The 16,117-nt window shown below is 42.7% G+C and overlaps 1 protein-coding gene across 13 annotated transcripts in view; it reads right to left on the minus strand.

Moving 5' to 3' along the window:
* The window catches only part of tjp1b (tight junction protein 1b), a 281,273-nt gene that overhangs the window by 145,982 nt on the left and 119,174 nt on the right, over positions 1–16,117 (minus strand). For 3 of the 13 annotated variants that reach the window (XM_090213998.1, XM_090213983.1, XM_090213974.1), the window contains exon 1: positions 7,252–7,646. The exons of 7 other annotated variants lie outside the window; for them this stretch is intronic. The gene's annotated coding sequence lies outside the window, so the exon portion shown is untranslated. Of the gene's footprint in view, positions 1–7,251; positions 7,647–16,117 lie in introns of those variants that run through there. 3 more of the 13 variants (XM_090214008.1, XM_090213989.1, XM_090213978.1) reach the window with 1 other exon arrangement.

Below are 16,117 nucleotides of genomic sequence, written 5' to 3' on the forward strand. Positions count from 1 at the left end.
CCCCTCATCAATCTACACACAATACGCCATAATGACAAAGCGAAAACAGGAATTCGGACTCTTCGCTATGAGACTCGAAATTGAGCTCAGGTGCATCCTGTTTCCATTGATCATCCTTGAGATGTTTCTACAACTTGATTGGAGTCCACCTGTGGTAAATTCAATTGATTGGACACGATTTGGTCCCACAGTTGACGGTGCATGTCAGAGAAAAAACCAAAGCCATAAGGTCAAAGGAATTATCCGTAGAGCTCCGAGACAGGATTGTGTTGAGGCACAGATCTGGGGAAGGGTACCATTTTTCTTTTTTCAGCATTGAAGGTTACCAAGAACACAGTGGCCTCCTTCATTCTTAAATGGAAGAAGTTTGGAACCACCAAGACTCTTCCTAGAGCTGGCCGCCAGGCCAAACTGAACAATCAGGGGAGATGGGCCTTGGTCAGGGAGGTGACCAAGAACCCGATGGTCACTCTGATAGAGGTCCAGAGTTCCTCTGTGGAGATGGGAGAACCTTCCGGAAGGACAACCATCTCTGCAGCACTCCACCAATCAGGACTTTATGGTGGTGGCCAGACAGAAGCCACTTCTCAGTAAAAGGCACATGACAGCCCACTTGGAGTTTGCCAACAAGCACCTAAATGACTCTCAGACCATGAGAAACAAGATTCTCTGGTCTGATGAAACCAAGATTGAACTCTTTGGCCTGAATGCCAAGCGTCACGTCTGGAGGAAACCTGGCACCATCCCTACTGTGAAGCATGGTGGGGGCAGCATCATGCTGTGGGGATGTTTTTCGGCGGCAGGGACTGAGAGACTAGTCAGGATCGAGGGAAAGATGAGTGGAGCAAAGTACTAAGAGATCCTTGATGGAAACATGCTCCAGAGAGCTCAGGACCTCAGGCTGGGGTGAAGGTTCACCTTCCAACAGGAGAACGACCCTAAGCACACAGCCAAGACAACGCAGAAGTGGCTTTAGGACAAGTCTCTGAATGTGTTGCCCAGCCAGAGGACACATACTTAGTCATACTGAGATGACAATGTAATGAAATAAATAAAAGCAGCCTATTTTTAAACGCTGTTAGTCTGATGCTCCCCAGAACAGACTATGGGAGGCGCACAGTACTACATAGAGACATGACTACATGGAACTCTATTCCACAGTACTACATAGAGACATGACTACATGGAACTCTATTCCACAGTACTACATAGAGACATGACTACATGGAACTCTATTCCACAGTACTACATAGAGACATGACTACATGGAACTCTATTCCACAGTACTACATAGAGACATGACTACATGGAACTCTATTCCACAGTACTACATAGAGACATGACTACATGGAACTCTATTCCACAGTACTACATAGAGACATGACTACATGGAACTCTATTCCACAGTACTACATAGAGCCATGACTACATGGAACTCTATTCCACAGTACTGCATAGAGACATGACTACATGGAACTCTATTCTACAGTACTACATAGAGCCATGACAACATGGAACTCTATTCCACAGTACTACATAGAGCCATGACTACATGGAACTCTATTCCACAGTACTGCATAGAGACATGACTACATGGAACTCTATTCTACAGTACTACATAGAGCCATGACAACATGGAACTCTATTCCACAGTACTACATAGAGACATGACTACATGGAACTCTGTTCCACAGTACTACATAGAGACATGACTACATGGAACTCTGTTCCACAGTACTACATAGAGACATGACTACATGGAACTCTATTCCACAGTACTACATAGAGCCATGACTACATGGAACTCTATTCCACAGTACTACATAGAGACATGACTACATGGAACTCTATTCCACAGTACTACATAGAGCCATGACTACATGGAACTCTATTCCACAGTACTACATAGAGCCATGACAACATGGAACTCTATTCCACAGTACTACATAGAGACATGACTACATGGAACTCTATTCCACAGTACTACATAGAGACATGACTACATGGAACTCTATTCCACAGTACTACATAGAGACATGACTACATGGAACTCTATTCCACAGTACTACATAGAGACATGACTACATGGAACTCTATTCCACAGTACTACATAGAGACATGACTACATGGAACTCTATTCCACAGTACTACATAGAGACATGACTACATGGAACTCTATTCCACAGTACTACATAGACATGACTACATGGAACTCTATTCCACAGTACTACATAGAGCCATGACTACATGGAACTCTATTCCACAGTACTACATAGAGCCATGACTACACAGAACTCTATTCCACAGTACTACATAGAGCCATGACTACATGGAACTCTATTCCACAGTACTACATAGAGCCATGACTACATGGAACTCTATTCCACAGTACTACATAGAGCCATGACTACACAGAACTCTATTCCACAGTACTACATAGAGCCATGACTACATGGAACTCTATTCCACAGTACTACATAGTGCCATGACTACATGGAACTCTATTCCACAGTACTACATAGAGACATGACTACATGGAACTCTATTCCACAGTACTACATAGAGCCATGACTACACAGAACTCTATTCCACAGTACTACATAGAGCCATGACTACATGGAACTCTATTCCACAGTACTACATAGTGCCATGACTACATGGAACTCTATTCCACAGTACTACATAGAGACATGACTATATGGAACTCTATTCCACAGTACTACATAGAGCCATGACTACACAGAACTCTATTCCACAGTACTACATAGAGACATGACTACATGGAACTCTATTCCACAGTACTACATAGAGACATGACTACATGGAACTCTATTCCACAGTAATACATAGAGCCATGACTACATGGAACTCTATTCCACAGTACTGCATAGAGACATGACTACATGGAACTCTATTCTACAGTACTACATAGAGCCATGACAACATGGAACTCTATTCCACAGTACTACATAGAGACATGACTACATGGAACTCTGTTCCACAGTACTACATAGAGACATGACTACATGGAACTCTGTTCCACAGTACTACATAGAGACATGACTACATGGAACTCTATTCCACAGTACTACATAGAGCCATGACTACATGGAACTCTATTCCACAGTACTACATAGAGACATGACTACATGGAACTCTATTCCACAGTACTACATAGAGCCATGACTACATGGAACTCTATTCCACAGTACTACATAGAGCCATGACAACATGGAACTCTATTCCACAGTACTACATAGAGACATGACTACATGGAACTCTATTCCACAGTACTACATAGAGACATGACTACATGGAACTCTATTCCACAGTACTACATAGAGCCATGACTACACAGAACTCTATTCCACAGTACTACATAGAGCCATGACTACATGGAACTCTATTCCACAGTACTACATAGAACCATGACTACATGGAACTCTATTCCACAGTACTACATAGAGACATGACTACATGGAACTCTATTCCACAGTACTACATAGAGACATGACTACATGGAACTCTATTCCACAGTACTACATAGAGCCATGACTACATGGAACTCTATTCCACAGTACTACATAGAGCCATGACTACACAGAACTCTATTCCACAGTACTACATAGAGCCATGACTACATGGAACTCTATTCCACAGTACTACATAGAGCCATGACTACATGGAACTCTATTCCACAGTACTACATAGAGCCATGACTACACAGAACTCTATTCCACAGTACTACATAGAGCCATGACTACATGGAACTCTATTCCACAGTACTACATAGTGCCATGACTACATGGAACTCTATTCCACAGTACTACATAGAGACATGACTACATGGAACTCTATTCCACAGTACTACATAGAGCCATGACTACACAGAACTCTATTCCACAGTACTACATAGAGCCATGACTACATGGAACTCTATTCCACAGTACTACATAGAACCATGACTACATGGAACTCTATTCCACAGTACTACATAGAGACATGACTACATGGAACTCTATTCCACAGTACTACATAGAGACATGACTACATGGAACTCTATTCCACAGTACTACATAGAGACATGACTACATGGAACTCTATTCCACAGTACTACATAGAGACATGACTACATGGAACTCTATTCCACAGTACTACATAGAGACATGACTACATGGAACTCTATTCCACAGTACTACATAGAGACATGACTACATGGAACTCTATTCCACAGTACTACATAGAGACATGACTACATGGAACTCTATTCCACAGTACTACATAGAGCCATGACTACATGGAACTCTATTCCACAGTACTACATAGAGACATGACTACATGGAACTCTATTCCACAGTACTACATAGAGCCATGACTACATGGAACTCTATTCCACAGTACTACATAGAGACATGACTACATGGAACTCTATTCCACAGTACTACATAGAGACATGACTACATGGAACTCTATTCCACAGTACTACATAGAGACATGACTACATGGAACTCTATTCCACAGTACTACATAGAGCCATGACTACATGGAACTCTATTCCACAGTACTACATAGAGCCAAGACTACATGGAACTCTATTCCACAGTACTACATAGAGACATGACTACATGGAACTCTATTCCACAGTACTACATAGAGCCATGACTACATGGAACTCTATTCCACAGTACTACATAGAGCCATGACTACATGGAACTCTATTCCACAGTACTACATAGAGACATGACTACATGGAACTCTATTCCACAGTACTACATAGAGCCATGACTACATGGAACTCTATTCCACAGTACTACATAGAGCCATGACTACATGGAACTCTATTCCACAGTACTACATAGAGACCTGACTACATGGAACTCTATTCCACAGTACTACATAGAGCCATGACTACATGGAACTCTATTCCACAGTACTACATAGAGACCTGACTACATGGAACTCTATTCCACAGTACTACATAGAGCCATGACTACATGGAACTCTATTCCACAGTACTACATAGAGCCATGACTACATGGAACTCTATTCCACAGTACTACATAGAGACCTGACTACATGGAACTCTATTCCACAGTACTACATAGAGCCATGACTACATGGAACTCTATTCCACAGTACTACATAGAGACATGACTACATGGAACTCTATTCCACAGTACTACATAGAGCCATGACTACATGGAACTCTATTCCACAGTACTACATAGAGACCTGACTACATGGAACTCTATTCCACAGTACTACATAGAGCCATGACTACATGGAACTCTATTCCACAGTACTACATAGAGCCATGACTACATGGAACTCTATTCCACAGTACTACATAGAGACATGACTACATGGAACTCTATTCCACAGTACTACATAGAGCCATGACTACATGGAACTCTATTCCACAGTACTACATAGAGACATGACTACATGGAACTCTATTCCACAGTACTACATAGAGACATGACTACATGGAACTCTATTCCACAGTACTACATAGAGCCATGACTACATGGAACTCTATTCCACAGTACTACATAGAGACATGACTACATGGAACTCTATTCCACAGTACTACATAGAGACATGACTACATGGAACTCTATTCCACATCAAGTAACTGATGCAATTAGTAGAAGTAGATTTTATTATATTAAAAAAAATACACCTCTTGTAACTGTTTGTTACATGCAATATGCTTCGTGGACTTTAACGGAAAGACTCTCCGCTTTTGTGATGAAACACAGGTGTAGTTGAATTTACTCTGCCACTGTGTCTTATTGTTTCGTCCTTAGACCGATATATTACAGTGACAAGGCATATGAACTAGGCAAGGCATATGAACTAATAGAGCAAACAACACATACTATTTTGTTCCTGGCTTGACTTCCCCAGTGATTTTACCCCCACACCGCCCGCTACTGTAATGTAGCAGGTTAGGAGACTGTTAAAGGTTAGGAAAAGGGTTCGGGTTAGCAAAAATCCTTTCTTACATTCTGCTACGATCAGTTTGTATCGATGTGGCGTGAAAAGAGTGTGTCCCCTTCACATACACACACACACACACACACACACAAGTAATAGAAGGTCACAATCACAAGTCCTATACTGCTTTCAAAACAACTGGGAACTCTGGAGAAGAATTAAAACAAATCTATCTTTCTAGAGCTCAGTCTTTACGAGCTGAAGATTACTAGTTCCTAGTTGTCTTGAAAGCACCAGTTGCCTCTTGTCCTCCATGTAACCAAGTTGGTAAAAGTTATCGTGGCTACAGGACAACGCCCAACAGGGCAGGACTCCTGTTGGGAGGACTGATGCTGCCTGATCATCTATATTCAACAGGTGACTTGGTGATGGAGGTAGCTAGATATAACCATACTTAAAACTAGCCTGTTATAAATATAATGGTTACCTAGAAAAAAAAATCCCCGATCAAACATCACTAGCTAACCCCCTTGAAAACGTGATCTGAACAGCTGACCAATGTAATGCTATTTTAGCCCGCTTGCAAAGCAGCTAACCTGTGTTGTTAATAACATCGAGGCGATATTTATCCATGTAGTTACAATCTAACTGAATCTAACTTAACATCTCAGTATACAATGTAGCAAACTACCTGTATTATTACCTGGTTGTATGACATGTATTAATTAACAGTCACATAGTGTAGCTCAAGCAACAGCAGACTTTAAACTGAGCGACTAGGTGCTTCATTCTGGGGGTAAGAACACACACACACACACACACCGCTGAAATGTGCAGAGTAAAGATGCTGTGTCATAGTTCAACCACCATGCTTGTCCTAAGTTTCTGGGTGTTTTTTTTGTATGATTTCTTACCACACACACACACACAGTTAACAGCTTTCTTTTTACAGGCGCTACCTTCGCTTCGGTTAGAAGGAACCGTGGCCGACATTTTGTTACTCCCGGTGAAATCAAGCGGTCCTGGTTAACACAACGGCAACATTATGTCTCCTACAGCCGCTGTCAACACGCCATGCCAAGTGCTTTTATCTCCTCGGTCTTTGGCTAATCGACAAAACACAATTGGATTAGAAAAGGTTGTTGGTTCAGACTAGTTTATCTATATAAACGAGTGGTGGTGAATGATCTCGCAAATCGCAGCGGCACTACACACACACGGTCTTCTCTCTCTCTCTCTCTTTCTCTCTCTCTCTCTCTCTCTCAAGCTGAAACTAGCTACAAGTCCATATGTATTCATAAATGTATTCACCTTTTTCGGTGTACTGGTCCTTATAATTTATGGGTGAAATCCTTCCTTTCAGGAAAGGAATAGATGAATTGTCCCTCGTATCTCCAAAGCAGCCGCACTGCAAAAGGCAGAGAGGCACAGGATGCCTTTCCCCTCGACCAGTACGGTTCGGTTTCCTCCTCAACAGCGCGGCTACAGTGACCGGTCTGCCTGGGATAGACCAATGCTTTTCTCCGGTGGTGGACTAGATGGGGACGTGGAGAGTAACGCAGCATCACGCGTCATTCCACTGGAAACGCATAATTATCGCGCTTTGAGGTCAAAATGAGCTAATAATACGATTTTATGTCATTAGACTATCTTTCAAACGGCACACATAAAAACCTGCAATATGACATGCATGCCAATTTAATCATGATGAATTTCTAGAGAAAATGATGTTTGTCTGTGTAAGGGCAGGAGGGCAAATGCCAAATGGGCTGGTCCATATTTCTTACCACACACAGTTATTAACAGCTAACTAGCAGTGGGCCTGTCAAACTTTTTTAGCGCAAAATTATAATTATCTGGCTTATAATTGGAGCCTCAAAGAGTGAAATGTGCTGAAGTGGGGGCCAGCAGGGAAAATAATGGACGGTTGTGGGGGCCTCGGGGGAAAAAAATGGTCCAGTGTGTTAGAAATGCCAGCGTCAATTTCTGGTCCCAGTCCGCCCCTGTGTGTGTGTGTATAAAAGCCTACAGCACAAAACAGAATTTTGTGTGCTTGTCCCAAAAAATTATACTCACTGAATTTCCCTCAACTCTTGTCTAAACAAGAGAGGGTCAATAAATATAAAAATATGTATATATTATAGACATACAAAATGCATCAAGAGATTGCATCCTGCAAAATGTCAAACAAATTAGTATATAAATCAGGACGTACAGTAATTGCATCATTCAATAAGCCAAACAAATATGATAGTGGTTATCGATTTGAAGGCCAGAAAAGCCACTCTTCGTTTGGCTTATGCCTTATTGATTTAAAACCTTTCTCTACACTTGTCACTTTTCAATTATGCAGTTCCACCCTAGGATCCCTAGGATTGCATAGATTTGCCATCAATCAAGCCCACGGCAATAAAATAAGCAAGCCGATGAATGTTTATTACAGTGCACAACACTGCAAAGAGACACTTGTACTGTAGTGTAGGGGAGGCGGGCTCTGCTCTGTGGACAAGAATGTGTTTCGTCTTCAATGGAGCAGGCAGCCTGCTCTTTACTCACTCAGTTTGATTAGAGAAGATTTGCAGGGAGAATCATGTGGATAAGACTAAGCCTGTATACAAACAGATCTGTAACAAGCCGACACCAATCAATCTGATTTTTTTTTATAAAACCTTTTTTACATCATCGGTTGTCACAAAGTGCTTTACAGAAACGCAGCCTAAAAAACCCTCGAGAGTGCAAGCAACGCAGAAACACAGTGACCAGGAAGCACTCCCTAGAACGGAGGGAACCTAGGAAGAACTCCCTAGAACGCAGGAACCTAGGAAGAACTCCCTAGAACGGAGGGAACCTAGGAAGAACTCCCTAGAACGGAGGGAACCTAGGAAGAACTCCCTAGAACGGAGGGAACCTAGGAAGAACTCCCTAGAACGGAGGAACCTAGGAAGAACTCCCTAGAACGCAGGAACCTAGGAAGAACTCCCTAGAACGCAGGAACCTAGGAAGAACTCCCTAGAACGGAGGGAACCTAGGAAGAACTCCCTAGAACGGAGGGAACCTAGGAAGAACTCCCTAGAACGGAGGGAACCTAGGAAGAACTCCCTAGAACGGAGGAACCTAGGAAGAACTCCCTAGAACGCAGGAACCTAGGAAGAACTCCCTAGAACAGAGGGAACCTAGGAAGAACTCCCTAGAACGGAGGGAACCTAGGAAGAACTCCCTAGAACGGAGGGAACCTAGGAAGAACTCCCTAGAACGGAGGAACCTAGGAAGAACTCCCTAGAACGCAGGAACCTAGGAAGAACTCCCTAGAACGCAGGAACCTAGGAAGAACTCCCTAGAACGGAGGGAACCTAGGAAGAACTCCATAGAACGGAGGGAACCTAGGAAGAACTCCCTACAACGGAGGGAACCTAGGAAGAACTCTCTAGAATGCAGGAACCTAGGAAGAACTCCCTAGAACGCAGGAACCTAGGAAGAGCTCCCTAGAACGCAGGAACCTAGGAAGAACTCCCTAGAATGCAGGAACCTAGGAAGAACTCCCTAGAACGCAGGAATCTAGGAAGAACTCCCTAGAACGGAGGGAACCTAGGAAGAACTCCCTAGAACGGAGGGAACCTAGGAAGAACTCCCTAGAACGCAGGAACCTAGGAAGAACTCCCTAGAACGCAGGAACCTAGGAAGAACTCCCTAGAACGGAGGGAACCTAGGAAGAACTCCCTAGAACGCAGGAACCTAGGAAGAGCTCCCTAGAACGCAGGAACCTAGGAGGAAATCTAGAGAGGAACCAGATCATGCATACAGATTGTAACACTCAACATCAGTAGGTGCCATCACAAAAATACATTGACCAAGAAGATAGATTAAATGCTGCAGGCTATTTATTTATTTTTTCATTTTGACAACCTAACAAATCATTAATGAACCGCATAGGAAAGTAATAGTAGTTTAATTGCAGTGGGTGATAAATACACTGATACATTTGTAACACTGTATCAGCAGAAATGTTTCGGCAGGCCTTTGTGTAGACATAGTAATGGTGTGCCGCATATTCCCAGATACCCGGAGTAACCTAATCCACGTGGACTTTGTGCCGTACTTTTACACTGCTGCTGCTGCTGCTGCTGCAAGCACTCTTGTCAAGTATTCCACTAAAGAAATAGAAGCGCATTTAAAAGTGTAATTTTCTTCTATAAACATCTTCTCTCGATAGTTAAATATTTACTACTGGAAATAATAAGGTTGTTTTGTTCTGAATGATCGTTTTGGATTCATTCATGGCAGTAAATATTGAACATCCCATTACGGTTTTGACCCGGTCCTGGTTGCCCCTCCTGTCGTTGGTCACGTACCAAATGGCACCCTACGCCCTATATAGTGTGCTACTTTTCAACAGAACCCTATGGGCTAAGGTAGTGCACTATATAGGGTGCCATTTGGGATGTAGACTTGGTATCTACATGATTTAGTGGAGAGGCTGAGCCTCCATAATTAAGACCTTTCACTTAGCACCGACGGGCTAATCTTCATTCACTTATCTCACAGCAGATGGCTAACATGCATGTTGCTGTGTGTGTGTGTGTGTGTGTGTGTGTGTGTGTGTGTGTGTGTGTGTGTGGTAAGGTTATGGTAAGGGTTATGGGTAAGGGTTAGGTTTACGGTTATGGGTTAGGGTTAGGTTTACGGTTATGGGTAAGGGTTAGGTTTACGGTTATGGGTAAGGGTTAGGTTTACGGTTATGGGTAAGGGTTAGGTTTACGGTTATGGGTTATGGTAAGGGTTAGGTTTACGGTTATGGGTTAGGGTTATGGTAAGGGTTAGGTTTACGGTTATGGGTTAGGGTTAGGTTTACGGTTATGGGTAAGGTAAGTGTGTGTGTGTGTGTGTGTGTGTGTGTGTGTGTGTGTGTGTGTGTGTGTGTGTGTGTGTGTGTTTGCGTGTGTGTGTGTGTGTGTGTGTGTGTGTGTGTGTGTGTGTGTGTGTGTGTGTGTGTGCCTGTATTATTATCCTCGTGGGTACAGGAAATCCCCAAAACTCCTCACAAGGATGGTAAAACAAGGACAATTCGCCCTCATAGGGACATTTCCCAGGTCCCCACGAGGACAAAGGCTATTTTAGGGTTAGGGTAAGGGTTAGGTTTACGGTTATGGGTTAGGGTTATGGTAAGGGTTAGGGTAAGGGTTAGGTTTACGGTTATGGGTTAGGGTTATGGTAAGGGTTATGTTTACAGTTATGGGTTAGGGTTATGGTAAGGGTTAGGGTAAGGGTTAGGTTTACGGTTATGGGTTAGGGTTATGGTAAGGGTTAGGGTAAGGGTTAGGTTTACGGTTATGGGTTAGGGTTATGGTAAGGGTTAGGGTAAGGGTTAGGTTTACGGTTATGGGTTAGGGTTATGGTAAGGGTTAGGTTTACAGTTATGGGTTAGGGTTATGGTAAGGGTTAGGGTAAGGGTTATGTTTACGGTTATGGGTTAGGGTTATGGTAAGGGTTAGGTTTACAGTTATGGGTTAGGGTTATGGTAAGGGTTAGGGTAAGGGTTATGTTTACGGTTATGGGTTAGGGTTATGGTAAGGGTTAGGTTTACAGTTATGGGTTAGGGTAAGGGTTAGGTTTACGGTTATGGGTTTAGGTAAGGGTTAGGTTTACGGTTATGGGTTATGGTAAGGGTTAGGTTTACGGTTATGGGTTATGGTAAGGGTTAGGTTTACGGTTATGGGTTAGGGTAAGGGTTAGGTTTACGGTTATGGGTTAGGGTTATGGTAAGGGTTAGGTTTACGGTTATGGGTTAGGGTAAGGGTTAGGTTTACGGTTATGGGTTAGGGTTATGGTAAGGGTTAGGTTTACGGTTATGGGTTAGGGTTATGGTAAGGGTTAGGTTTACGGTTATGGGTTAGGGTTATGGTAAGGGTTAGGTTTACGGTTATGGGTTAGGGTAAGGGTTAGGTTTACGGTTATGGGTTAGGGTTAGGGTAAGGGTTAGGTTTACGGTTATGGGTTATGGTAAGGGTTAGGTTTACGGTTATGGGTTAGGGTAAGGGTTAGGGTAAGGGTTACGGTTATGGGTAAGGGTTAGGTTTACGGTTATGGGTAAGGGTTAGGTTTACGGTTATGGGTTATGGTAAGGGTTAGGTTTACGGTTATGGGTTAGGGTTATGGTAAGGGTTATGGGTAAGGGTTAGGTTTACGGTTATGGGTTAGGGTTAGGTTTACGGTTATGGGTAAGGGTTAGGTTTACGGTTATGGGTAAGGGTTAGGTTTACGGTTATGGGTAAGGGTTAGGTTTACGGTTATGGGTTATGGTAAGGGTTAGGTTTACGGTTATGGGTTAGGGTTATGGTAAGGGTTAGGTTTACGGTTATGGGTTAGGGTTAGGTTTACGGTTATGGGTAAGGGTTAGGTTTACGGTTATGGGTTATGGTAAGGGTTAGGTTTACGGTTATGGGTTAGGGTTATGGTAAGGGTTAGGTTTACGGTTATGGGTTATGGTAAGGGTTAGGTTTACGGTTATGGGTTAGGGTTATGGTAAGGGTTAGGTTTACGGTTATGGGTTAGGGTAAGGGTTAGGTTTACGGTTATGGGTTAGGGTTATGGTAAGGGTTAGGTTTACGGTTATGGGTTAGGGTTATGGTAAGGGTTAGGTTTACGGTTATGGGTTAGGGTAAGGGTTAGGTTTACTGTTATGGGTTATGGTAAGGGTTAGGTTTACGGTTATGGGTTAGGGTAAGGGTTAGGTTTACGGTTATGGGTTATGGTAAGGGTTAGGTTTACGGTTATGGGTTAGGGTAAGGGTTAGGTTTACGGTTATGGGTTAGGGTAAGGGTTAGGTTTACTGTTATGGGTTAGGGTTATGGTAAGGGTTATGGTAAGGGTTAGGTTTACGGTTATGGGTTATGGTAAGGGTTAGGTTTACGGTTATGGGTTAGGGTAAGGGTTAGGTTTACTGTTATGGGTTATGGTAAGGGTTAGGTTTACGGTTATGGGTTAGGGTAAGGGTTAGGTTTACTGTTATGGGTTATGGTAAGGGTTAGGTTTACGGTTATTTTTTATTTATTTTATTTATTTTACCTTTATTTAACCAGGTAGGCAAGTTGAGAACAAGTTCTCATTTACAATTGCAACCTGGCCAAGATAAAGCAAAGCAGTTCGACAGATACAACGACACAGAGTTACACATGCAGTAAAACAAACATACAGTCAATAATACAGTATAAACAAGTACAATACAATGAAATTTATGGGTTATGGGTTAGGAAAAATTGGATTTTAAATGGAAGTCCATATGAGGTCCCCACAAGGATAGCAAAACAGATGGTGTGTGTATGTGTGTGTGTGTGTGTGTGTGTGTGTGTGTGTGTGTTTGCGTGTGTGTGTGTGTGTGTGTGTGTGTGTGTGTGTGTGTGTGTGTGTGTGTGTGCCTGTATTATTATCCTCGTGGGTACAGGAAATCCCCAAAACTCCTCACAAGGATGGTAAAACAAGGACAATTCGCCCTCATAGGGACATTTCCCAGGTCCCCACGAGGACAAAGGCTATTTTAGGGTTAGGGTAAGGGTTATGTTTACGGTTATGGGTTAGGGTTATGGTAAGGGTTAGGTTTACGGTTATGGGTTAGGGTTATGGTAAGGGTTAGGGTAAGGGTTAGGTTTACGGTTATGGGTTAGGGTTATGGTAAGGGTTAGGGTAAGGGTTAGGTTTACGGTTATGGGTTAGGGTTATGGTAAGGGTTATGTTTACAGTTGTGGGTTAGGGTTATGGTAAGGGTTAGGGTAAGGGTTATGTTTACGGTTATGGGTTAGGGTTATGGTAAGGGTTAGGGTAAGGGTTAGGTTTACGGTTATGGGTTAGGGTTATGGTAAGGGTTATGTTTACAGTTATGGGTTAGGGTTATGGTAAGGGTTAGGGTAAGGGTTAGGTTTACGGTTATGGGTTAGGGTTATGGTAAGGGTTAGGGTAAGGGTTAGGTTTACGGTTATGGGTTAGGGTTATGGTAAGGGTTAGGTTTACAGTTATGGGTTAGGGTAAGGGTTAGGTTTACGGTTATGGGTTTAGGTAAGGGTTAGGGTTACGGTTATGGGTTATGGTAAGGGTTAGGTTTACGGTTATGGGTTATGGTAAGGGTTAGGTTTACGGTTATGGGTTATGGTAAGGGTTAGGTTTACGGTTATGGGTTAGGGTAAGGGTTAGGTTTACGGTTATGGGTTAGGGTAAGGGTTAGGTTTACGGTTATGGGTTAGGGTAAGGGTTAGGTTTACGGTTATGGGTTATGGTAAGGGTTAGGTTTACGGTTATGGGTTAGGGTAAGGGTTAGGTTTACGGTTATGGGTTAGGGTTATGGTAAGGGTTATGGTAAGGGTTAGGTTTACGGTTATGGGTTAGGGTAAGGGTTAGGTTTACAGTTATGGGTTAGGGTTATGGTAAGGGTTAGGTTTACGGTTATGGGTTAGGGTAAGGGTTAGGTTTACGGTTATGGGTTATGGTAAGGGTTAGGTTCACGGTTATGGGTTAGGGTAAGGGTTAGGTTTACAGTTATGGGTTAGGGTTATGGTAAGGGTTAGGTTTACGGTTATGGGTTAGGGTAAGGGTTAGGTTTACGGTTATGGGTTAGGGTAAGGGTTAGGTTTACGGTTATGGGTTAGGGTAAGGGTTAGGTTTACGGTTATGGGTTAGGGTAAGGGTTAGGTTTACGGTTATGGGTTATGGTAAGGGTTAGGTTTACGGTTATGGGTTAGGGTAAGGGTTAGGTTTACGGTTATGGGTTAGGGTAAGGGTTAGGTTTACGGTTATGGGTTATGGTAAGGGTTAGGTTTACGGTTATGGGTTAGGGTAAGGGTTAGGTTTACGGTTATGGGTTAGGGTAAGGGTTAGGTTTACGGTTATGGGTTAGGGTAAGGGTTAGGTTTACGGTTATGGGTTATGGTAAGGGTTAGGTTTACGGTTATGGGTTAGGGTTATGGTAAGGGTTAGGTTTACAATTATGGGTTAGGGTTATGGTAAGGGTTAGGTTTACAGTTATGGGTTAGGGTTAAGGTAAGGGTTAGGTTTACGGTTATGGGTTAGGGTAAGGGTTAGGTTTACGGTTATGGGTTAGGGTAAGGGTTAGGTTTACGGTTATGGGTTATGGTAAGGGTTAGGTTTACGGTTATGGGTTAGGGTAAGGGTTAGGGTAAGGGTTAGGTTTACGGTTATGGGTTATGGTAAGGGTTAGGTTTACAGTTATGGGTTAGGGTTATGGTAAGGGTTAGGTTTACGGTTATGGGTTAGGGTAAGGGTTAGGTTTACTGTTATGGGTTATGGTAAGGGTTAGGGTAAGGGTTAGGTTTACTGTTATGGGTTATGGTAAGGGTTAGGTTTACGGTTATTTTTTATTTATTTTATTTATTTTACCTTTATTTAACCAGGTAGGCAAGTTGAGAACAAGTTCTCATTTACAATTGCAACCTGGCCAAGATAAAGCAAAGCAGTTCGACAGATACAACGACACAGAGTTACACATGCAGTAAAACAAACATACAGTCAATAATACAGTATAAACAAGTACAATACAATGAAATTTATGGGTTATGGGTTAGGAAAAATAGGATTTTAAATGGAAGTCCATATGAGGTCCCCACAAGGATAGCAAAACAGATGGTGTGTGTATGTGTGTGTGTGTGTGTGTGTGTGTGTGTGTGTGTGTGTGTAAGGCTGTGACAGGATACTAGGGAGAGACCCATGAGGCCCATTTAAACACATAGAAACCTCCTATTCCTTCACACTTCATGCCTTTTTATGCATCGTTGCTGAAACCATGGCAATATGTTGTGATGGATATTAAAGAGCAACGACTCCCTTATGAAAATGGCCTCTAGTCAGAAACAGTTATTCCTAGTGTTCAAATTCACTGCAACATGTTAAGTAAGATACTTCTGGTCATGAAGTCAGTCTCCTCTAAAAATGGATTTGGGAACATCCGTTGTGTTACAAAGGGTACATTTTAAGGTTGGGTTTAGATTAGAAGATGCCTAACCAACATCGGGTGAACAGCTGAGGCGATTGCTCTCTATCCAATAGCACAGCGAGACCGACTTGCACAGCGAGACCGACTTGCACAGCGAGACTGACTTGCACAGCGAGACTGACTTGCACAGTAAGACCGACTTGCACAGTAAGACCGACTTGCACAGGAGCTCCGACTTTGTTT

The sequence above is a fragment of the Oncorhynchus mykiss genome, chromosome 2 (genome assembly GCF_057628025.1).
Source record: "Oncorhynchus mykiss isolate SJ-2025 chromosome 2, ASM5762802v1, whole genome shotgun sequence".
Classification (NCBI taxonomy): domain Eukaryota; kingdom Metazoa; phylum Chordata; class Actinopteri; order Salmoniformes; family Salmonidae; genus Oncorhynchus; species Oncorhynchus mykiss.